Below are 25,672 nucleotides of genomic sequence, written 5' to 3' on the forward strand. Positions count from 1 at the left end.
CTATGATAGAATGACAAACCACGTGGAATAGAAAAACATGATGGGGAAAAAAACATACCTTGACTCCAGTAGAGCTTTTGTTTCAGGCCTCAAGAACATTCTCCTAATTAAGAGAGGGAAGTATGATTTAGAACAAGAGTTAGAACTGGTTTGTCCTTGTGAAAAAATAAACAATGCCATTGGAGCCCATAGGTGGGCCCAAGGAGCAAGAGAGAAAAGAAAAAGGAGCGGAAAACACAGGAGGATTAGGAGGAAAAAAAGAAAGAGGCATATATAGTACAACAGATATCCACCAATGATGATCTCGACAGCAGTTAGTACTCATTTGCCAACCCTTAATCTGGATATTCTCTTGCCATTCAGGCAAGAACTAGATAATACCTTGAGGTCCCTCCTGTACAATTATTTAATTATCCTATTGTTTTAAATCCATTTAAAGTGATTTTGACAGCAAGAAAATTATGGGATTTCTGGCATATCAAAATTGATTTTTATATACTTTCCATTTAATCTTCTGTTGAATTTCTTATGGAGGATTGAACAGTAAAGGAGCAAGGGTGGTAGGTTCAAGATCAGAGCACCTAAGTTCAAAACCCAGGTCTGCCATTGACTACTTCTGTGACTTTGGGCAAGCCCCTTACCTTCTTTTTGGGCCTGTTTCTTCATCTGTCAAATGAAGAGATTGAAGTAGATGGTTTTGAAGGTTCTATCTGATTCTAAACCAATGATCCTATAATTCACTTTTTCCACATACCCTCTGGAAAACAGCCACTTAGTGGATTCTTTGGAAATATGTAATATGCTTCATTTAATACTAAAGAAAAATTTAAAAATATTATTTTAATAATCTATTCAGTTGTAAGGCAGTCTGGCAGTGAGCTCTACTGTAAATCATGAGGTACACAGTACTCTATGTTCCCATCAGTAATGAAATAGGCATTTTTATTCAAATGGAGCAGGATGTTCAGCTCCCAGGATAATGAGCAAGTTTCCTTGCCAAGATTCCTTAAAACTTTATCAAAGTCAGCTTTTCAAAGTTGTTATTTGGTAGATCCTTACCACTGACAATTCGGATTCCTATTTCTTGGGATCACAGTTTTCTTGACAGCTCTTACAAGTCTCTTCTTACTTTTAATAGTCTTATAATTTCCTCACTCTCCTTTCTAATGAATATTTCATCTGGGTCTGAAGGAATAATCATTGTGTGTTTACCAAATGACGAGATGTCAAACAAAAATACACCTAACGGAATAATCAGCCTTTCTGAAGATGACTAAAGGGGATTCTTCCATTCCCTCCTTCTACTTACTAATGGCACTGTCAGAGAAAATGAACGGTAGCTTTATGTGTTCTAAGAATTATAACTATGAATCTAACAAAAAATTTCAGAGGTGGCACTAGTGTCCCAAAGACAATACACAACTGTGTGCTTCCATGGGAATTGTGGTACATACACGTACTTTGGCTCAGGGATCTGGAAGAGGCCTTGAAAATCACCCAACTATTCCTCCTCCTCCCTCCCTCACTTTAAAGAGGAGGCTGAGGTAATAGTCTATTCATCAAAGATCAACAAATTAGTGGGCCCTGCCTGTGTTAACACTTTGTAATAGACTAATGTTTTGTTTATTTAACAGACAACTGCTGGCTTCATTAGTGATAACACTTTATCAAAGCAGTGTGTACTGAGGTAGTAAATCTGGCTTCTGTTTACTCTTTGGTCACTAAGGCTAATTAATAATTGTTCACTGCTTTAACTAATCCCAAGACTTTTTTACTTAAAATATATATATATATATATATCCTCACACTATTATTTTGACTTTTCTAAGAGCCACTAATGAGAACAATTAAACAAGGGAGATAAAACTGAAAAAAAAAAGTGTCAACAAAAGCCCAATGTTCTAATTTGCTAATAGACAATAAATAGGCAAGGCAATAAAGGGCATTTTCATCTCTGCCTGCCAATCAAAGGCAAGGTCCAAAAGAGCAAAACAGGTTAACGGAATGGAACAACTGGACTGAAGATGCTTTCTGATAACAGAATTTATATTTCTGGATTATAGATAATGCAATCCACCCAATAGGAACTGATAAAAATATATGTAACTAGAGTCTTGTAAACCCTGAAAGAAGTATCCAAACCTAGTGGGAACCTCAAAAAGAGCAGAGAAAAGTTAAGGCTAATAAACAGGGGTGCTTTTCAAGTTATAATGTGGGAAAGAGCAAGGTCAGCAAAGAGATGAAATAACTTTAAGGAGTATAAGGATGTGGAAAAGCACTAAAATCTTCTTGTGCTTTGCTTTATTTGACAATAAGAATAATCTTTGGACTGAAAAAAATGGAATAAAAATGGCTAACATGGAACTAAAACCCACGAAAGGGAAAGACACCAAGTAATAAGAGAGCTGCCTTTAATGAGTTCAAGTTACCAGATCCAAATGAATTAAATGCCAGAGTACTAAAAGAACAGGCTGATATATTTCTTTAGACATAACTGAATCATTTATAAATGATTCTGGAGTATGGGAAAGATTTTCTTAAATTAGAAAGAAGCAAATGTTTTCTTTACTTTTTTCAAAGAGAGAAAAGGGAAAAAAGTTTACAAACCAATGGACTTGACTTCAGTTATAGGGGGAAATCTAGAATATATTATTAAAGGGATAGATGATGATGATGTAGCACTTTGAAGTATACAAAGCACAACATGAATATTATCTCATTTGATCCTCACAACAATGAAAGGCTAATTCATATAGTCATATGAAAAAAATGCTTTAGATCACTAGTGATTAAAGGAATACAAATTAAGACACCTCAGAGGTATTGCTTCACACCTCTCAGATTGGTTAAGATGACAGGAAAAGATGATAAATGTTGGAGGGGATGTGGAAAAACTGGGATACTAACTCATTGTTGGTGGAGTGGTGAAATGATTCAACCATTCTGGAGAGCAGTTTGGAACTATGCTCAAAGGACTATTGTTCATACCTTTTGATCCAGTACTTTCACTTCTGCATCTGTAACCCAAAGAGATCATAAAAGAGGGAAAAGGATCCACGCGTGCAAAAATCTTTGTAGCAGCCCTTTTTGTAGTGGTAAGGGAATGGAAATAGAATGGATGCCTGTAAGTTGGTCACTGGTTGAATAAGTTATGGTATATGGATGTAATGGAATAATATTATTCTATAAAAATCATTGTGCAATCTCATTTCAGAAAAAGCCTGGAAAAACTTACATGAACTGATGCTTAGTGAAGAGAGCAGGATCAGGAGAACAACATGCACAATAACAGCAAGATTATGTGATCATCAACTATGACAGCTCTTCTTAGCAGTGCAGTGATCCAAGACAATTCCAATAGACTTGAGATGGAAAACGCCATCTGCATGCAGAGACAGAACTAAGGAAACTAAATGTAAATCAAACATAGTATTTTCACCTTTTTAAAATCAGTTTGTTTGCTTTTCCTTTATCATTTTTTCCCTTTTGGTCTGATTTTTCTTGCACAACATAACAAATATGGAAATATGTTTAAAAGTATTACACATGTTTAACATATCAGATATTGTGCTGTCTTGAGGAGGGGTTGGTAAGGAAGAGAGAGAAAATTTGAAACACAAGGTCTTACAAAAATGAAAGTTGAAAATCATCTTTACACTTATTTGGGGAAATAAAATACTATTGAGAATAAAAAGAGAGCCTATTATCATCACCATTTTACATCTCAGGACACTGAGTCAGGCAAAGGTAAAATGACTTGCCCTATGGTCACACAGCTACTAAGATCCTGAGGTCAGATCTGAATTGAAGTCTTCCTGACTTCAGGTTTCTGCCCTTAGATATTAGAGTGGCAAATCTAGAAAAAGAAGCAGTGATCACAAAGAGCTAACACAACTTCTTAAACAACAGGCCATGCCGGGCCAAATTAATTTCTTTGCCTACAGAGTTATTAGGCTGGTGGATCAAAGGAATTTTAGAGATATATTTTACCCAGATACTAGAAAATATTTGATAAAGCCATTCACATTATTCTTGAAATGATGGAAAGGTATAGCTGAGACAATAATATACTTAGGTAAATTCCAAGCAGGAATGGCAGACATAAACAGGGCAATATCACCTTGGAATAAAGGCTCCTGTGGATGCTCCAGGGATCTTGGCTCAAACCTGTGATACTTCACCTTTGTATCAATAACTCAAGCAAAGGCAGAGATGACATGCTAATCAAATTCATGGATAATAAATAGCTACGAGAAACTGTTACCATGTTTAACAGAATTAGAATCCATAAAGTTCTCCACAGGTTAGCAAACTGGGCCCAACCTAATTGTTGCCTTTCTGTTGTGTTCAACTCTTCCTGACCCCATTTGGGGTTTTCTTGGTAGAGATACTACAGGGGTTGGCCCTTTCCTTCTCCAGGGCATTTTATAGATGAGGAAAGTAAGGCAAACAGGGTAAAGTGATTTTCCCAGGGTCACACAGCCAGGAAGTCTCTGAGGATAGATTTGAACTCAGGAAGATGAGTCTTCTTGACTCCAGGCCTAGCTTTCTATCCACTACAGCGCCATCTAGCTGCCTTATATGTCTTACATTTGAATTTTTTAAAAAGCCAACTTCACAGAACTAAAGTGGCAAGAGATGATGTGGGTGGGAAAGGGAAGTATATCCACGAGACAGGTCATCTGAAAAAGATATGTGATGTTTAAACCCAGATCAGATTGCTTGTGCTGTCTTCGCTGGGGAGAGGAGAAGAAAAATTTAGAACACAAGGTTTTGCAAAGATGAATACTGAAAACTATTTTTACATGTATTTGGAAAAATAAAATACAATTTTAAAAGAAAGAAAAAGTTAGGCAATTTTTAGTGGGCTGCAAGTTCTATGAATCTAAAGAACTTTAAATGATAGAGAGTTCCCAAGTGAGAAAACTTCATCGACGAATATAAGTTGACACTTTCTGCAACTTAAAGTCACAGAAAGCTGTTTTGTTTTGCTTAGTGTTCCAGAGTCTCAATATGAAGCTAGGAAGAAGCAGTATTTAAACGTGCATTTTCCTAGTTTCTGGGGCAGCTCTCCATCAAGCCACTCAAAAACAAACAAAGCTAATGTAATGCATTAAGGCAGGAGCCTTAGTGTTCTGAGCTCGAGAGGTTTGTAGTCTCTAGTCCTCTGCCCTGGCCAGGCCAAAGATGGACTACTACGTCCAGTTCTGAGAAAAGTAACTGAGAAAAGACATTGCTAAACTGGACCAGAGTATCCAAAGGAGGGGAATATTATAAGATGATGTTTGAACTGTGGAAGAAAAGATTACATGAAGAACATGGGCTATCTTCTCTGCTTGATTCCCGAGGCAAGAACCAGGGGCAAGAAATGGAAGGTGCAGAAAAACCAATTGAAAACTGGTGTAAGGGAAGATTTCCTAATTGTTAGAGCTAACCCTGAAGTGGAATTGGCTGTTTGGGATCTGAGTTGCTCCCCTTCACTAGAAGTCTCAAAGTCAAAGTTAGAAAATCCTTGCTAATTCTTATTCCTGAATACTCTATTTATATAGAGAAGATCCTGTCTTAGTTATTAGACTAGTTATGTCCTGAGATTCTTCCCACTCTTCTATAGCCTATGATTCACCTTGATCAAATTGTTGCATGTTTTAATGTAAAAAAAAAACGCTATGCATTATTGTAATATTCTTATTCCAACTACATATGGCTCTGAGAATTATGCAGTTAGGAATGGAAGTACAGACCCAAATAGAGGGAATATCTGTTCACATACACACATACACACACACATATACTTAGAGTTATATTTTTCTCTTTTACCTAAAATGCCTCTTAAACTGGAGCATATATACCGTACTACGTCTTAGGCTGGGACAAAATAGGTGGTTGATGAATTCAAGAAATACAGCTATTTTGAGTCACATCAGCTGAATATTTTCATCTGACATTTGTCAGACATCTAGTGTAAAGAGAGCAACAACATCTGAATGTCAGCAATTCGATAGTCATTCTATTGAAAAGACCCTGGCTATTTTTGACTGTATGCTATAGCTCATGGCATTACATTGCACTGTTGCGTTGATTTCAGTTTTTTAGAAATATATAGTGTGTCCTCAATGATGCTTTGGAAGTATATTGGACTGAGAAAAATAGTGATTTCAAATTTATTAAAGTGAGATGGAGGTCTCTGGAAAGGGTGGGCTTTGCCTCACCCAAAACAGACTACTGCTTTCAGCTGTCAGGTTAGCTATATTAGTGGGGCTGAAATAACACTCACAAAGAGATTTACTGGAAGCCACTAGAGCCATTCTATTAACTGTAGATCTCATTTTCCCAGTCATCAGGGCTGGGAATACAGATGCATTGCCAATCACGCCTTCTCTACAAATACTTACCCAAAACTCAAGGATTTATATTTGGAGCAGTGGGGGTGAAGGAAACATCCCATTACAGCTTTTCCTCTAAAAGCAGGTGAGCTGAATATTTAAAGAAATAAAATAAAATCTGAAGAAGGCACCTACATTTCCTTGATCTTCCAATGTGTGTTTATTATGAGCCATATCCTAAGATAAAGTAGAAGATATAAGATATCCACTCTGAAAAGAAAGTTTAAGATGCAGATAAGCAGTAAATCTTAAAGATATGCAGATGGTGAATAAGAATGTCGTCAAGTCTCCTTTATGATGGATGTCACAATTAAATGTCATTTCCCTGGAAAGCTTTGAAAATGAATGGATATAACTAACATCTTACCACATTCTTGCTCATAAGTTCTCTCACACTAAGCTTATTCTACAATTTTATGGACTCATTGGGAGGAGATCAGATTGAGAATTTTCCAACCACAGATGTGTGTATATGCTACCACAGCCAGATCAATATTATTCAATGAAACTACATCAAATCTATCCACTTTCCTTGATGGTCTCATTCACATTCTACAGAAGTGACCCTGGGGCTCAGCATAACCCCTTCCTTCCAAGTACCTTGTTTTCCATTCAGAATACAATGATCAGGTCCTAACATTTTTTTTTGGGGGGGGGGACTCAAGACTCTGCCATTTTTAAAAATGAATTTAAAAACATGTTATATTCACTCTTTCCACAGCAAAGAAATGCTACCATAGTTTCATCTTTTTTGATGAAGGGCTATTCAAACACATCAGACAGAGACACTGACAGGTCTAGACTAATGGAGAAAAGGATGACTTTGATGGCCAGTTATAGCCAACTAATAACATAAAAAGGCTTTTAAGTCAGGAGTTCATAACCTGGAATCATAACTTGTTTGTTTTTTTAAATGATAATATTATTTCAAGCTCATTGGTTTTCTTTGTAAATCCTCTGTATTTCATTTTATGCATTGCAAATAGGATTCTTAGAAGGGGCCCTTAGTCTTTACCAGCCTTCAAAGGGTTGGGCCCATGCCATGCTTTAAGGAGATTGATTATAAAAAGGTCAAAAGCCACTGGGTTCAAAAGTCAAATCTAACTTTCTCTAGGTGCAAATTACAATCTTAAATAGAGAAGAGAGCCTTGATTTCAATCAGCACATTTAGGGCAGAATCATCATACATTAAACTCTGCTTACTTCCTCTGGCAAAGTGTATGTCACTGTGCTGTACCCTACATGTCCCTAAAATGACTTGCAGAATCTGGTGTTAAAAAAGGAGGAGAAAAATCTGAACATGTGCTATTTAAACAATCCATTTAAGAAAAATGTCAGAGCCAGCTTTTTTATTATTATTTCTAAATTAGATCATTCATCACTGAAATAAAGAGCAAAGAAAGGGAACTGTTCCCCTAAACTAGGTGAATTCTCCCTTATATTTCATCTCCAATCATTTTGAAAATATTGTGATCCATAAACTTCATTTACTACTTTCTTTAGCTTTCATCATCAGAATAGCCATCTTTGGGTGCACTATCATTGTTGATATTTGATTGTATATTGCCACATCTCATTATTATGTATTAAACTCTATTATTTATGGCCACTACCTAATCTGATGGGAGACAGAAAAATTATTGAAGGCTTGGCACTTTGGGTATAGGGCATTTTATAGGTATGAAAGACTGACTAGAAAGAGTCGATGGTCCTTCAGCTGTACCTCAGGTCATTAACTCCAAGTGGTTATTTGCTCCCAGTCACTGTCCTGTGCCCAGGTTGTTATTGCTGTGATATGTAGATGAAGGAGAATATATTTTAACTGCTTTAATATGAACTCAGTGCTCATGAAAGGTGCCAGATTGGAAGCATTGGAGTCTGAAGTCATTGGGTTATGCACTTGGCTGGTCCCAGAGTACAGTGGAATGCTTGACCTTGAGCGGCCACTTTGCCAAAGGAAGAAAAGTACCGTCGTCATTCCAGAGGCTGACAGAAAACTGGATTGATTGACAGCGGCACAAACTTGCTAGTTTTCACCAAGCATCAGTTCCCAAACTACTGAACTCAGGATGAGAGGTCACTAGCAGAAAGCAACCAGAGATCTCTTCCAACTGGTTTTGGGGGATAGAGAAGTACTGGTTTAGAACTGCAGAATATCAGTTGGAAGACACCCAGGAGGCTATCTTAGTACAACCTATTCTTGATGGAAAGTCTCCTCTACAAGACACCCAACAAATAGCCATCTAGCTTTCGCTTGCAAAGCTCTAATGAGGGGAAGCTCTCCAAATAGCCCCATCATGCCTTTAGATAGCTTTGTTAGGAAACTGTTCAAGCCTAAAACTTCCCCTCGAAAATTTCTTCCCATTGCTCCCGTTTTCTTCCCTCTGGAGTCCAAGAGATGAGCCTAGTCTCTTTTCCCTGTGACACACTTTCAAACACTCCGAGATAGCTATCCTATTGCCTTGAATCTTCACTTGGCTACCCAATCGCCATTTTCCCATTTGCTCCTCACATAGCATAAACCTGTTATATTTCACCACCCAGACTGTCCTCTTCTGGAAACTCCAACCTGTCAATGTCCCAAGGTGATGCCCAGAAGAGGGCAGAGTATCCTAGCAGTGGTCTGAGGACCATCACCTCCACACTTCTGGTTACTTTCCCTCTCTTAACATCTGAACTTTTCCAGCTGCCATATCAAGCTGATCAATTTAATTAAAAAAAAAACAAACACTTCTTATTTACTTAATTTACCAAGTTGTTCCTACAAAACATCTGCTTTGCAGTTGTTTTTAAGCACTGTGCCTTATGTGAGCTCTATAAACAACCAGTGCTTTTTTGCACAGAGCAAAAAGATTTGTGCATGTGTGTTTAATCCAATTAAAACATCAACTTTGGTTGACTTGAATTAATTGGCACAAGAGAAAAACCTGGCCCTTCTTGAATTATTGCCTGCAACTCATTTGATTGATTACTTAGAATCACAGGATGTTGGGAACTGGTTGAAAATTTACTTAATATATAACTCTGCTATCTTTTCACAGAAGAGACAACTGAGGTTCAGAGAGAAGGAAGGACTTATCCAAAGAGACTCAACTAATTAGTAGCAGAGACAGAAGTCAGGTAGATGGTGCTATAGTGGATATAGCACGGGGCCTGGAGTCAAGAAGGCCTGAGTTCAGACGTGACCTCAGACATTTAGTAGCCCTGAACAAGTCACTCTACCTGTTTGCCTCAGTTTCCTCATCTGTAAAATGAGCTGAAAGGAAATGGCAAACGACTTCAGTATCTCTGCCAAGAAAAACCCACATGGGGTCACAGAGAGTCAGACACTGAATCGACTGAACAGCAGCAGGATCAGGAGTGAAGCACAATTCTTTTTCTGTATTTAGTGCTCTTTATTCTACATCTACTGCTGCTTCTAATAAACAATGGAGCCCTCTTTTAAACTCAAATTCTTTTGCTTTCATTTCCTTTAGGGTTAGGCAATCTTCTTATCTTCAATCCGTTGTTACTGCGACCTCTGAGCCATTCTCTCATTTCTGCTTGTCAGTATTTACATTCTCCTTTCTCCTACCACTCCCCAAATATTCAATTCCTATAGGAGTATGAGAGTCTGGAAATTAACATTCCTAGTGAGTAAATTCACAATTCTCCCAAAGGAAATCCTTTAAGTGGCAAAGTTAATATTCTTACTCCTGAAGATTTTTGTTTGTTCCCTCCCCTTTGCTGTCCCCTCCCTGAAATAAGCCTTTTAACCTGGCTTTAATACTTTGCTAAGATCTAATAGCATTTCTAGATTAATATCATCTTTTGAAAGACCATGATGATCATCCTTTAAAGTCTCTGCTATTGACTGAGTGACAAAATGAACTTCTTGGACCCCTAAAATACATTTTAAAATACCAGTATGATACAAATTTCCCTTAACTGGAAGCCAGTCAATTAAAACCATCAGTTAATTTTCTATCCCCTCCTCTACTCTCTACTTTTAAGAGATGGAGGTAAATCATAAAAAAGATGTTCTGAATCACTGAACTAAACTGAAACCAGAGTAACTTCTTGGTACTACCCTAAGCTCATCACCTATTCACACAAACACTAACACATTCAAGACTACCCTGAGCCAAAGTTTGACTCTCATTCATCAAAAAAAAAAAATGTAATTATGTTTGCCTTATGCTAATCCTAAGTAAAAATTTTTTCAAGGATTTTCTTTATTAAAGGTTGAAACCCAAGGAGGTTTTCTAGTTAATCTTTAATTAATTAGGCAATAGAATATAGCAGACAGGACACTGGACTTGAGTGGATAGAGTGCTGGCCTGGAAGTCAGGAGGACCCGACTTCAAATCTGGCCTGAGATACTTAATGCTTCCTAGCTGTGTGACCCAGCACTAGTCACTTATCCCCAAGTGCCTCAGTAAAAATAAATAAATAAATAAATATATGGAATATTTGAACCCCTTCAAATCTCTACATCTTTGATTTTATGATTTAAAAAGCTTACGAAAGGAATAAACTAGAAAATTCAATTAGCCCCAATTTTCTACTCCTTAAGCATTCTGGTCAACCAGATTTAAATGCAATAGTAAACACATCGCTTAAATAAATTTCCCAGTTGGGTGCCATCTACACTACCAATTTTTTTTTTAAATCGTGTCAACAGCATATGTTTTACATGGAGTTATCTTACCAATTCCAACATTCATTTCTACCATAAACATTCATGGTGCCAGCTAAGGTTCACAAAATTGAAACATTTGTTCTATTATTGTGGAGGGGAAAAATGTTTCTGGTGGAAAGCTGCCACTCTCACACCATTTGTAAATATTTTTATTGGCTCTGAACTTCCGAGTCATAGGACTCAGATTAGTGGCTATATGGTAGAAAATTTCTGAAAGCCTAGGACAACCTGGGGATTATTTAAAAATTTCCTTGACAAGGGTCAGTGTTGGAAAAATTACCCGTGCAAATGCTTTGTAAATATAAAGCTTTAATAAAAAAAATTTCCTTGACAGAGAAGTAATGGGCACATATAGACTATATTGAAAAACATTGTTTGTAGATGGAATAACTTAGATACTGATTACTAATAGATATTCTGTGTCTTACACATATGATGCCCAACAAATGTTTTGACTGTTTTTTTTTCCTACTGAAATGATTTGACCATTTTGACACTGTGTCCACTGACAACTGTTGTGTTCACTTCCCAACTGAGAATTGTGGACAGGGCACTATTTCTTGACTAACTTTGTGGACCCAGTATAAAAAGATATATCTTCACAAAAGGCATCCTTATAAATAACTGTAAGTAAAAGCTATCCTCAGACCCAAGACTACTGTGTTGCTTAGGGGAACAATAAAAATAACCCACTTCCCCACCCAAACTGCTATAATGTTGACACAAAAGTTACAAGGATCTTTCTGGAATTGTGGTTGGGTCTTAAGAAGTTTACAATTTTTTTTTAAAGAGCTGCTAATTGAAAGAGAGGGCAATTTCCTTTCATAAAGGGTCAAGGGGTAAAAGAGCTGTGATTTCACTGGTATAGAGAACTAATTCCCCATAAGGGAATTTCCCTCTATCAAAGCCCAGGGGCCTACTATGTCCATAGCCAAATTCTCATTTATTTTTCAAAGCCTTCCTTGATAAGAACTGAAACAAATTCCTTCCAAAGCCTAAAATTAATTGATACACGTTCCTACTCTTCTTGCTTTATGTATATACATGTATGCATGTGCATACAAACACATATATAATGCATATACATATATATATATATACATATATAATCTTATTGTCACATATTCATTGTTCTAATGACTATTATCAGAGTAACTTTTCAAGAAAAATAATACATATCCTAGCTTTTATAACTGATAATACATGTTGACCTACAGCATTTAGTATGTTTTAAATTTTTGGAGGAGGTGTGTGGAGGGAAGATATGTGATGGGGGCTCAGGAGGGTGTGAGTGTGAGTGTGTGTGTGTCCCAAATTTGTAGTACCATTGACAGAGGGAATTCACTGGCTCTCTGTAAACTACTTCTACCATTGCATATCAATAACTCATCTATAGCCTTAAAGAGTATTAAAGGGGAACGGAGAAGTTGAGGGACTTGTCCATGGTAACCAAGTTAAGTACTGTTAGAAGTAGCTTTGGAATCAAAGGCTGTTGACTGTAGGACTGGCTTTCTATTCATCATGTCTTTTCTTCTAGATCACATATTCTTAAAAATGTAAACTTAAGGAAATCTCCGAGGTACAAGGAAATCTTAGGTATCACAGTGTATTGAAATGGCACCAAAGTGAAAAATGGATAAAAATTTTAAGACACTAATGGCCTAACACTTTATGGTTGGTGCTTCAATTAACCTTCTGCCTTTAAATAATTGGTTTCTCTCCATATCTATTTTTACATATGGGACAATATTTCATCTGGAGGGGCGCAAGGCTTTCCACATAGTGAATTATGACAAAGGACATGACCTGAAATCAGGTTAAAAGATGGGTTAATTTGGAAATCACCACCTTTGAGAAAGCTCACCAAAATGATCTCATAATGCTATTAGGACATCATAGTGTTGCTAACCATTTTTGTACCCAATATTCTATATGCAAATCATTCACAAATGGAATCTCTGCCCTTGATTAGTTGCCACCTAATTGCCTGATACAGATTTTTCATAGGGGGGAAAAATCCTAAGGAATGATATATGGTTCCCTTCCAAGACTAAGTCAGTCAAAAGCTTTCAAAGGAAAGCATTTCAAAAAGTACTTGGAGCCCAATGACCAGGAATATTTCTTGCTTCCGTGCCACATAAACCAGAACAAGTCTGTGGAAATCGGCTTCATACCCATCAGCTTGTTAGCAAAAACTCTTTAAAAAGTAAATTGGCCTATGTGCAGCATTTTGCCATGGTGAAAGCCACAGCTTAGTGGGAGGCAAAGGGCCTATTGAAATCAGAGTTTTCTTCTCTGCCCACTTCCCAGTTACCTGCAAGTATGCATAAGGCAGAAGTAAGCACAATGGCTCTCCAGATAGGAGACCTGTAATTAAAAATTGTCAAATATGATTATGGTTTGTATGACCTTGGACAAGTCCCAATACTTTCCCTCCCTGGCCCTCAGTTTCCTTCTCTGTAAAATGAAGGGGTTAGATTAGATGGCTTCTGAGGTCCCTTCCAGTTCAAAATCTATTTTTATGAGGAAAAAAAAAAATCAGCCCAGCTTTCTTGACTGGACATTTTAATGTTCTAGGTGGCCTAAGTCTAGGATCTTTGGCAAGTGGGGAAAAAAGTTTTGCTTGCTTCGTTTCAAATGAAATGTAATGATACCTTTCTTATTACTCCTACACTTATATGAATGTCTCTATAGTGGGTCTTGACCATGACAGGAATGCTTCATTTCCCTAATGAAATCTTTACTTATGTCTCAGGTAAGGGACGTTGGACTATTAGAATATATGTCCGATAAATGATTAGGCTACTAGAGCCCCCTTAGTATTTTTCCAAGGAATTTTCACTCAGAAAGAGTTTGTGAGAGAACCACCACGCTAATCCCAATGAGGAAGATCAGTGTTCTCAGAAGACAAAAGCCACTGAACTCTACAATGTCCTTCCCTTCCTTGCATCTAAAGAACTTACATCGAGATCCCATTCTTGGCTGCGGCTACCTTCTGGCAACACGAGCATTCCTAATGATCAGACCTGCCAAAACTTGTCAAGGCTATTTTTCTTCTTTTCCATTAGAGGTGACTGTGGCTGAATAGCCAAGTAATCTATAGTCTAACTTCACTTAATTGTTTTTACTACATGACATGAGGAAATATAGTGGGCAATCACATCTGTTTTATACAAGGTAAATCACCAGCATTTTGCTAGAGCTACATGAAAATGGCCTTAGCTTCCCTTAATCTCCTATGAACTCCCTGCTCATATTTTTAGAGAATAAACTTAGCTTTTATTGGTTCTCAGCTGAGTAAAAGCATGGCTTAGTACAGAAGATTTAAAAATTTTTTTCAGAACCTGACTCAGTAGGCTCATTACATAATTTGGATCATTTAGCCTAATCACTTCTACTTGTCCCTTTAAAAGAATAATCAAACATGGCAGCATTTGCATTGAACATGGCACTGCTTTGAAAAGACACAAATTTATAACAAAAGACGATGATAGTGTCAGAAGGGTTGTGGAAAGACAAGCAGACTAATACACTGTTGGAAAGAGCTGGGAATTGGTCCATTCTGGAGAGCATTTTTGAAGGATACAAAAGAAAATGACTTTAAGTGTCCATACCTTTTGGCCCAGAGATCCCACTGATAGGCACAAACCCCAAGAAGGTCAAAGACCTAAAGAAACGTCTCATCATGCACGTCAGAATATTCAGAGCAGCCTTTTTGTGATAGCAAAGAACTAGAAATAAAGAAGATGTCCATCAAATGCGGAATGGATAAACGAGTTATACTAGACTGATATTGAACATTAATAATATTAAATATCATCAGAGCATAAGACATGATGAATATTAAGTATTCAAAGAACCATATCTAGAATTACATCAACTGATGCAGAGTGAAATAAGCAAAGAGGAAAACAATTAGAGAATATTATATATGTGAGAACAATATAAATGCAAATAACAACAAAAATCTCAAACCGAACAATGTAAATTCTAAGACTGAGTCTGGCCTGATGGAAGAGATAAAAGAATATCATTTCTCTCCTTTCTTTGCAGAGGTGTGCTACCTTTGGATAGGGAGCACTGCGATATTTAACATTCAATTAGCAAATCTGTTTTGCTGAATTTTCCACTTTTTGTAACCTTTTCTAATTCTTTGATAAAAAGGAAAGTTGGAGTGGAGGTGAGTGAAGAGTGTATTTGGAAACAAAGGCAACAAAACCAAAAGATTTTTAATAAAAATATTTTAAAAGAAAATGATATGAATGTACATAGGCAACATGATGTAGTGGTAAGAACATGGGCATCGGGAAATCCGGGCTGTGGGTTCCAGCTTCAGACCAGCTATGTTTTAGCTAGATGACCGTAGGCATGTCCTTCCCTTTACATCTCTAGCTTTAAGTTGCCCCATTTGCCACACTGGGGTGGAAGGAAATGTAACTGAGTCAGCTGACCTCAAAATTAATACCCTAAGATACCAATTCATGTCAGCAAACATGGACATCATTAGATCATAAACATAAAAGCAAAGAAATTAATGTTTGACACCTGCATCAGGAAGAGGGTTAGTAGTTACCTCGTACTAATTTCTCAGACCCCACTCTGTAATTTTACAACATGGGAGCCATGGTTGGGGAGTTCTGATTATTTGATCCAATGCATATATTTACCTATGGAATAAGCAATGTTTCATTGGGGCTTCCAGTATCAGAAGATGCCACTTGGAGCATGTGGAAAACAGCACTGTGAGCCTCAATTATTGCCAGGCCCTGGGTAAACCTTAACTTTTCTTCTCTTAAATGAGGCTTGTCCCAGGGCACTAAACCAAATGTCAGGGGCTGGAAGTTCTCTCACTGAGCCTATTATTGTTAAACACATTTTCTTAAGCATGTTTTATTGAATGTTTTACAGAAGTATATTCTAAAAATTTCACCCTCCTGTGTTAAATTGCCCTTAAAATAATTTCCCTTGCACTGAATTCTAATTGTTTACATGAAAATTACCTCACTTTCACAAGTTGTCCAATGTTTCAACAAGGAAATATCTCAAATAGGGAAAAAGAACAAAACAATGAAAACGATATAGCACCCCGATGTTAACACTTCATGGATTTTCACCCAAAAATAAATAATGTCCCACCAATTTCCTGGGCTAAATAAATGTGAAATCTGAACACATGATAAGAATATATTTGTAATGAAGAATCACAAATTCTAACAATATATTTGAAAAGGGGCATTATCTCCACCCCCAAAGAATATCATAATGGTTCCTATTACGTGTATGAAAAATCAGATCCAGAGCAGGATAATTTCCACAAAGGCTCGAAATTGCTCTGCCATCGTTTGCTTGCCCTAAAGAGTTGGTCTAGTTGGTCTACAACATGTTATTCTAATCTGGACAGATGACCTAATGGAAAGAAATAATCTTCTTCTAAAGTCTTCTCTGCTGCCTCATCATGGTACGTGTGGGAGGATTCTGACTCTTGAAGGCTATGCCAGTGGCAGGTCAGGAGTCTGACCACCCCATGGCCCATCATCCTTTAGTAGCCACTTCATGGAATACTATCTTCCTAGGAGGAAAATGCATTTAGTTTACTAATTTAGAGCTTTTCTTATTTGTTCTTTATACAAAACAATTCTTTCAGCATTCAAATAAAAATCATTCATACACTGCAAAATTGCTCATCTGGAATTTAACGTAAACAATGTCTGCAAAATTCATGATAAAATAGTTTCTAGCCTTTTTGAGAAATGGCCCTTAGGGGTCAGGATTGTATTTTTTTCTCCCATTTGTGAGTTAGTAAAGGAACTTTTATACCGCTATCTCCTGTTAACAATTTAACAGAACAGTTGTCGATATATCATTAAAACATAAGGAGTAATGCTCAGAGTAAACACTGATAATGGTGATAAACATTTTGTTGATAAGAATTCACTCCATTTCAAATATATTCTGCATTTAAAGCTTAGCTTGTAGCTGTGTTGTATTTATACACCTCTATATTTAAACACAGGTGTCAATTAGCAAGAATGAGACACCTTTAATAAGGCATCATCATGGGTGCAAAGGATGTGTAGAATAAGATGAGTTCATTATCAATAACTTTCCTGAATTAATCATCTCTTAGGACATTTACTTTTAAATGTACCTGAAAAAAAAACCTGGATTACTGAGATGTGCCATCTGCAGAATCATTGTGTAATTTCAGTGAACAACTGACGAGTTTTCTTAAAATATATGCAGCTGGGATATAGGCAGTAATATGGCCAATAAGCCAAGAGTCCAGCTAATCTGGCACATTTGCTTTGACAGGTGTCTAAATTAGATAGAAGTATTAGGAGGAATACATACAATTACACTCAAACAATAATGAAAAATCGGACAACTGGGCAACTTTGTCCCTGACCTCAACAGGTAATCAGCTTTTCATCTCAGTTATGAACAATGACTCCCCACCTCCAGTGCCCTCCCTTACTTTCATTCATGAAAATAAACAAGATTTCCATTGTCATCTAACAACAGAAAGGACTGGGTTCTGGCACATTGTTACAAGGACGACTGGACCAGACGTTAGCACAACAAAGAGATACAGTACCTTTCACTGGAGCATCAAAGGATTTCAAAAGCAAAGTTAGGGCAATATCCAAATGGAAACTAGGGTTATGTCTCCGTGATGACTAAACATCTGGATTGAATACTTTAATCATCTGGATATTTGACATCATTCAGATGAAATTTTCACTTCTTATCTGGATGTTATGACAGTCAAAAAATTGTTTACAAACAGAATATATTAAAATTCAATATCTGACTACTAGATAGTGTTTTTCTAATTACTTCCAAGACTGAAAACCATTACTGCCCCACAAAATGTACTCACCGATTGATCTGACCATCCACAATCGCATTTTAGGCTCTATTTTATATTTTGGAATGTTGGTCACCTTCAAAATTAAATAATGCAAATCCATTTTTATTTTACTTTAATTCCCCTCCTCATCACCCCCCTTCTAAGTAAATGAGTTAGCAGCTTTCTAGAAATAGTAACACATTACATGAATTTGTTAGGGTTGTCATTGTTGATATATAATCAAAACAGTCTCAAAATAGAGCAAAAATCGTAATTGATAGTAATCACTCTCTCTTAGCCACAATGTGAGATTGCATTCACAGCTATAAATACACGGAATAATTTAGTTTCTCATGACCTATAACTGCTACTCCAAAAAGCTTAGCATGAATTGCAATTCAGCTCATATAGACTTTGTGATTCCGAAATTCAATTTCATAAGTCGTAATCAGCCACAAAAATGTTACAACAGAATATGAGCAACATTAAAAGGCAATTTCCTCATTGTTGACTACTTATCAACTGACAACTTTGTCAATTGAAATTAAAACAATCAGTATGCTTTATGGTAACTGGTAAAAATGACTGTTTTTCCGATTTCAAATAAATGTACTCAAATCCATTTGGTCTGTACAATGATAATTTTTTAAAGTGAGGTATGGTTTTACATTTGATAAGGAAGAAGAACCAAATCCTTTGGGAAAATTCAAATGCCATTTATATTGTATTTTTGCTTTATCCATAACTCTACTCCTCAAAGTCTGCTAAATCATTATTTGAAGGAACATTTTTTCCCCCAGCATCTTAGTCTTTAGAGAATTATTTTACAGATGGGATCATCTTTAGAGAGTTGTAGAGATTCACATACATGAAACATCAAGGGTTATTTATGACGAATTGCTTGAGAAAAGTAAAAAAAAAATGTTGGTATATTGACAAAGTCCTTGAGGAAAATGAGGGATCTGTACTGATTTTGGAAATGTGGCTTTGAAGCCAGCAAGAGCTGGATTCAAATCTCACCTCTGACTCATTCTGGCTGTGTGATCTGGAGCAAATCACTTAATCTTTGAATTGCAGAGAAGATACTGATCTACACTGGGAGAGGGACAGGATGATGAAATCACAAGTCTAGTTTCTATCCTTACTTCTAGCCCTTAATTACAACCTAATAAATCACTTATCACCCAACACTTACTGAGACCAAATAGCTGTTTTTAAATCAAATAAAAAATGCGATTCTTATACTGAATTACTGACTTCCATTTGTCCCATCTAATTTCCATGGAGGTAGAACAAGGGACTTTGGGAAATACGGCATAGGACAAAATGAGAAGTTAACACATAGAGGATTCCTCCCAGTTCCTTTGAAATCTGCTAACAAATTCTCTTAAAGAGGAACTAAGAAATAGAGGTTAGGATTTTTGTGCCATGGGGATCCATGATCGAGGTGAGTTGATAGCCAAGCAGGAGATTATCGTAGATGGAGTAGATTTATACCATCTCTGTTCTCTGGTTCTAGACCCATACAGAATAAAAGCTAACCACTAAGTAAAGGTAACTTAATGGACTCTAAATTTTAAAACCAAAAGGTTTTGTTGGCAGTAGCAACAGTGGTTTGTTGGTTTGTAAGTCTCATCAGCCGTGTCAAATGACACAAACATCAGGTGGGGAGGTTAAAAATTTAGCCAGTCAGGATGGGGTTTTGATTTGCCTGCTGCCACACATCTGGACCAGGGGAGGATGGCTACTTCACACATTTTAGGAGTCATGTATTTGCAGGAACATAATCGGTCCTGGTTATATACCTACCAAAAATACAGAGCTCAGAATGAGAGTTATACTTAATATTAAAGGAGGTGTGTGTGTGTGTGTGTGTGTGTGTGTGTGTGTGTGTGTGTGCCACCGTAGAGTTTGCTTGTTTTCTTTCTTTTTTTTTTTCATTTCATGAAGTTGGGGGAAGAAAAACCAACCGCCTGTACTTCAGAATCATTACCTCACATTTGGAACAAAACCCAAAAGGTAGTGGTTAGTTGGCAGATATGCACATTTTACCATATGCCATTGTTTACCTAAAGTGAAGGCTTGGACAGGAAGTGAAATAATGACTAATGGTTAAAAACCAATGCTGTAAGGTAGCCAGAATGATACCTCCATTTCTAGAAATGAGACCCTGAAGTTACATAAGATTTTAATAGACTTGATTTATAGGACTGTGAGATGCTATTTTTAGTAGCACGCAGTCCCATAAATCAACTGTTAAAATACTTTATGATTCCATCTACTTTGGTTAGACTGGGAGCAGAAATGCGATGAATGCCCCTAGAATGAAGATTATATTTATTATAAAAAAATCAGAGTGCATATAGTATTGCTTCCCCCCCCCCAAAAAAAAAAGAAACTACAGATCTCTTTTTTGGGGGCAAGGTTCAAAATGTTAGTGATCACATTGGATTGCTCTGGAGCAAGCATTTTAATTTTTTTTTCCTGTGTGTGTCACTGACCCCCTTTGGCAATCTGGTGAAACCTATGACTTCTCCTTGCAATACTGTTTTTAAATAATCAGAGAAAATGCTGGATTTCAGTTCAAGGGTTGTGAAAAAAAAAGGCAATTTTTTTCCCCCATCTGAGTTAATGCATTTCCAGAAACCTATCCTTCAACATCTTGCAGAGGGTGTATCTGTGGTTCCCAGTTTAAAAATCCTGATATGTTATGATTTTTAATGGCATTTAAGAAAAAAAAGGTCCAAGCAGCATACAGAGTCACAACAGAATGCTCTCTATTTACGTTACCAGGATTTTGGCCATTGAGGCTGCTAGAAATAAAGAAGATTCTAACTGATTCTGATTCTCACTTCCCTCAGGTCTAACGATCAATAAAAATAAGAGTAGAAAAGAAATTTAAACCAGATTTGGTCATACTAATTTCATCTTTAAATGAGAAAACAAGCTTCTATCCCCACCCCCATTAAAATAATTATCTAGTACAACAATTACAAATCACAGATGAATCAAAGCAGGTCATTGGGGACTTAATTGGGCTGAAACTCTCCCTTCTAGTTCTGTTTTAAATCAGTCACTACATCCCTAGCTGTGTACATTGCTGACCAGAACAGCTAGTATCTCTGACAATATTTTTCCCCCATCTGAACTGCCTGTTGTTTTCCTGACAACACATTAGAGACCTTCTTATCGAGGTAAATGGGAGGAAAGGCTGTTTATTTAATAATACATTATTACTGTTGAAGTTAGAATTGCTAATGAGTTGGCTACATGAAATTGTAAGAGCACTGTCATTCGTATTTTACAGATGACGTTTAGTATCCAAAGACAGGTATCTTTAGATACTGAACATCATCTGTAAAATTATGCAATTATGCTTACAGTTTTGTGGACATTCTGAAATAGATACTTGGGAAAATTATTTTTCCTATGATTTTTTTCCCTAAAAAAACTATTACGTGATATATTACACATATACACATGGCTCAGAGAATTCAGATAAAAAAAAGAATTGAGTTACGAAGACCTCTAAAGGGATTGCTAGTAAACTAAATATAACCATACCATTATAATCCATATTGACCACTTGTAAACAGCATTTAAATCTGTAGGCAATGAAGTTGTCAGAAAGCTTTAGAACAAAAAGCATGTGTATTATCACTGCATTATCACAGTCTCTAATATGGAATGAAGTTTGATTTTTTTTTTTTTGCAATAAATTCCAAGTCTACTTACTGCTTAGAAGATTTAAAGACCAAGGCAAGAGCTTTAATTTCCTCTAACCTTCTCCTATCATTACCAACATACCAAGAGTAAATTGTGCAGTTTCACAAATGAAAGTAATTTACAGTAAATTCAACATGAATGGTAGATTGTTAATGAGTTTCAGTCAAAATCTTTGTGTAAAGGGCATCTAAAAGGTATGATAACTGGGCTGGTAAAGCCAAGCACACTTCCCTGTACTCCCGACATATAATGGTTGAATTGCAGCATCCTACCGTTCACAGAAGCCATTTTTCATCTAGACCTTTGGATATATTTCTTTCTTTTGTCAATTTTCACTCACACCTGAATACTTCTCTCCACCCCTTTTTTTCCCCTCTTAAAAAGGGAGAAAAAAAAAAACATTACAATGATTTTGAAGAGATATTTTCAAGGAACACCTGTGTTTTTTTTTTAAACACTCAAGGGAGCAAAGAAACTTAAACCCTGCTTATAATATGGACTAATTTGAGAAATTACCTAAACATTATTTCAAATGCATCCATTATCTATGAAAAAGTCCCTCCACCACTGGGATGTACATAGAAGATAGTGTCTGGCTCTCAAATTAATAAATAAAGCTTTAAAACAGCAACTTCTGAAACGTCTCCCAAAATCTCCCTTACTGACTCTAAGCTATTCATCTCCCCACCCCCGGCTGCACCCCCCCCCCAATTTATTTCCTTTAGTGGCGTACTTATGCCTTTAGTAAAGTTGTTTTCATACCAGCCAAAGGCGGGGAGTGAAGGGGAGGGAAAAAGGCTATTTCTACCAGAAACACGGGGTGAGGGCGATACCCGAAGAGAAGGCTCCGGCTCACCTTAGCACCGCGAGCTTTCTCTCGCTTAGGTTGAGCCTTCCTGCCACGGTTCTGTTCTAGGGACTTGGTCCTTCTCAGCTCGGGGAATAGAGACTGATTTCCGCCGCTCCCCCTCCCCACAAATAACGAGCCAGGATGCTATTTATAATGTTTTCACCAAACAGGTAAACAACGATTTCCTTTCCCCGTGCAGCGCGGCGGACTTGTTAATTACAATCCGAGAGAAAGCGTCTCATTTTCGAGGAAGATGCCCGTGACCTTTAGTTAGCACCAACGGGAGCCGTTCGGCACTAGCCAAGCTTTCCTTATTAGCGCGCTCCCGGGGCATTCGCTTTGGGTTTGGGAATTGCATCTCAGTCCCGAGCCTCCAGAACTTCCGCGTTCTGCGGGTCATTTTCACTGCGCTCGGTACTCACCACTCAGGAGCTACGAGGAGGAAGAGTCACATCTTAAACTGAGAACCCTTAGTCCACACGGGAGAGAACCTTCCTCCCACATCTTCGCGTTGCAGCAGAAATGGGTATCTGTCTACTCAGGGTGAGGCGACCGAGGGGAAAGGATTAGTAGCAGCGAGCCCGTCCCCGACCCGCCCCGGTTCTCGGAGACTCGGAGCTGACACGCAGACTATCCCTTGCCATTGTAAACCACAGGCTGTCTCCCCCGGGGAGTCTGCACGGGTTCAACGCACTCCCCCCACCCCAGAAGCGAGGCCAGCTACCAAACAAGTGGGAAAATCAGCCCGGGCGCAGATGAAAACCAAACCAAAAAAAAAAAAAAAAAAAAAAAAAATCCCCAAAAGATAGAGTCTAAAACTGAGCCAGAGATCGCTTCTTTCCGGACGGAGACAAGTCCAGGGAATGTTCCCCCGGCTACATCCAGCGGGTCGCGGGCACTCAACAGATGTGCCGAACGCTTTCGACCATCGAGGGGGCAATGTGGAAGGCTTAAGGTGCCAAGAACAGGCAATGACACGGGTTCCGAGAAAGGGTGAGCCCTGCCTCCAGCAAACAAAGGTGGACTAAAAAAAAAAAAAATCAGAATCATGCATTTTTTACCAGTGCGTGCGATTTGGGGGAAGGCGCCCCGGTTGGTGATCCTCTGGTCCCTGGAAAGTTGAGGCTCAGCGAAAGAGAAAGCAAGCAAGCGAGGGAGAGAGCCTCGAAGCTGGGGACGGAGGGGGCAACCACCAAGCGGGACTCTGTCGTCTTCACCTCTCCCCGCTTCTCCCCTGGGTGAAGCGAGCCCCTGAGCTGGTAGCCGGCTCCACTTGTTGGAGCGCTCGCTCGCTCCTCGCTCGTTCGCCAGGCAGCCCCCGGGGCTGCGAGCCGAGAGCGCGGAAAATGCGGAGCCGAGTGGAGCATCCTCCACCCACCGCTCTGGGGAGCCGGGGTTCAGGGACTCCTGGGGGGGGAGAAGGTCCCCACTGAGCCTCCCTCCCGCCACCATTCCCCCGGGGAAGCCGGTGGAACTCCCTGAGCCCCGAGCCCCGGGGGCGAAGTTCCCCGCAGTCCCCTAGCGAGCGAGCGCGGGAGAGCCCCGGGGCCCCGGGAGGAGCGCACCTACCTCCCGAGTCTGAAATCAAGTTTGGGCTGCGCTGCCAGGTGCTCAGCGGCGCCGGCCTCTGCCCAGCCCGGCAAGCGGTCGGGGCGCCGATGCCTCTGCCTGTGCCGAGGTCGGTGTCGGGGACTGGCCAACCTCCAGAGAGGAGCGACTATAAATCCACATTACTGCGGCTGCCGAAGAGGCGGAGGTGGCGGCTCGGCTGGCCGCATCCCTGCGCTGCCGAGGAGGAGGAGGAGGAGGAGGAGGAGGAGGAGGAGGAGGAGGAGGAGCAGGCGGTGGTGGCAGCGGCTGGGACAGGGGCAGGGACTGGGGGGACGGGACACGGAGCAAGAGCCGGGCTCTTCTCTCGCCACTCTCAGCTCCCCTCCTCCGGAGCTATGCCAGGGAGCGAGCCCCAGCTCCGGCAGCAGCTCGAAAGGCGCTCGAGCTCCAAGTGTCAGAGTCGGTCGGGTGTGTGAGCGCGTGCCCGTGTGTGTGTGTGTGTGTGTGTGTGTGTGTGTGTGTGTGTGAGTGTGTGTGCGCGCGCGCGCGCGAGTGTGTGCGAGAGAGACAGAGAGACAGACACTGCTCAAGTCTGAAAATTCGAGTATGTGGTGGAGTCTGTGTGCGTGAGAGAGGAGTGAGAGCAAAGAGAAAAGAGAAAAAGGAGAAAAGCAAGTGAAAGAAAGAAAAAAGAGGAGAGAGGGAAGAAAGAGAGGAAAAAGAAAAGAGGAGGAGAGGGGGGGGCGGGGCTCGGGGTAACTCGGAACCCCCAAGCCGCCGGCCGCTCCTCCTGGAAATCCCGGGCCCCGGGCCGGGGGTTTCCATGCCGCCCTGCTCGGCCGCTCTCCTCGGTCCCCCCCCCTGGTGCTGCCCCCCCCCAAAAAAAAAAAAAAACCGCCCTGCACGGAGGGGAGGCCCGGGGAGAAGGGCCCCCCCTTCCCGAGCCCAGGTTTTAGGCCCAGCAGACACGGGGGGAGGAGGGGAGAGGAGGAGGAGGGGAGGGGCAGCGGCGGAGCCAGCCTGAGGGAAAAAAGGGAAAAGGTGGGCCAAGGGGAGAAAAGAAAATTTTCCAACTCTTCAGCAAAGGAAACCCGGGCACCCCTTAAAAGGAAAATTCCCACAAAACCTTTGGCAAAAAATTTTTTCCCCCTCCCGCCCACCACGGGTCCACCCCACCCCATCCCGGCGCCCCCCAACCCCAGCCAAAGTCCCCAGGAGCGGTCCCCCCCCGCGGGCTCCCCCTTCGCCCCGCGCCTCCCACCTCCTGCCCGCCCCCCTGGGGGCCCCCCTTTGCGCCCAAGCCACTCCCCACCCCCCCCCAGGCCGGAAAAGGGGCGATTCCTTGGCCCGGGCCCCCTCCCCCTCAGGCACCCGCAGCCCGGCCCCTTGGGCGGCTTGGCCCCGTACTTGTACAGAACCTCAAGCTCTGCCCCTTCGCTCCTGAGCCTTTCCAGCCCACCCACCTCAGCTTCAGCGAAAAAGTGGAGAAGCGGAATCTTGCCCTGAAACTCCCTCCTCGACTTCTCCCGGGCCGACTGGGCATGCTCGGGAAAGCGGGCCATTCGGAAGGGGACAGCGCTAGGCAGCCGCGGCGCATCCGCACCGCCCGGCCAGATGTGAGTTGGCATTAG

The 25,672-nt window shown here is 39.8% G+C and overlaps 1 protein-coding gene across 4 annotated transcripts in view; it reads right to left on the reverse strand.

Moving 5' to 3' along the window:
• Nucleotides 1–24,541, reverse strand: part of TENM1 (teneurin transmembrane protein 1) — a 784,948-nt gene extending 760,407 nt beyond the window's left edge. For 2 of the 4 annotated variants that reach the window (XM_031945150.1, XM_031945147.1), the window contains exon 1: nucleotides 24,060–24,541. The gene's annotated coding sequence lies outside the window, so the exon portion shown is untranslated. Of the gene's footprint in view, nucleotides 1–58; nucleotides 2,709–3,235; nucleotides 3,257–24,059 lie in introns of those variants that run through there. The other 2 variants (XM_031945148.1, XM_031945149.1) reach the window with 2 other exon arrangements.
• Between the last annotated feature and the right edge of the window lie 1,131 nt (nucleotides 24,542–25,672).

Source organism: Sarcophilus harrisii, chromosome X, assembly GCF_902635505.1.
Source record: "Sarcophilus harrisii chromosome X, mSarHar1.11, whole genome shotgun sequence".
Taxonomy (NCBI): Eukaryota; Metazoa; Chordata; class Mammalia; order Dasyuromorphia; family Dasyuridae; genus Sarcophilus; species Sarcophilus harrisii.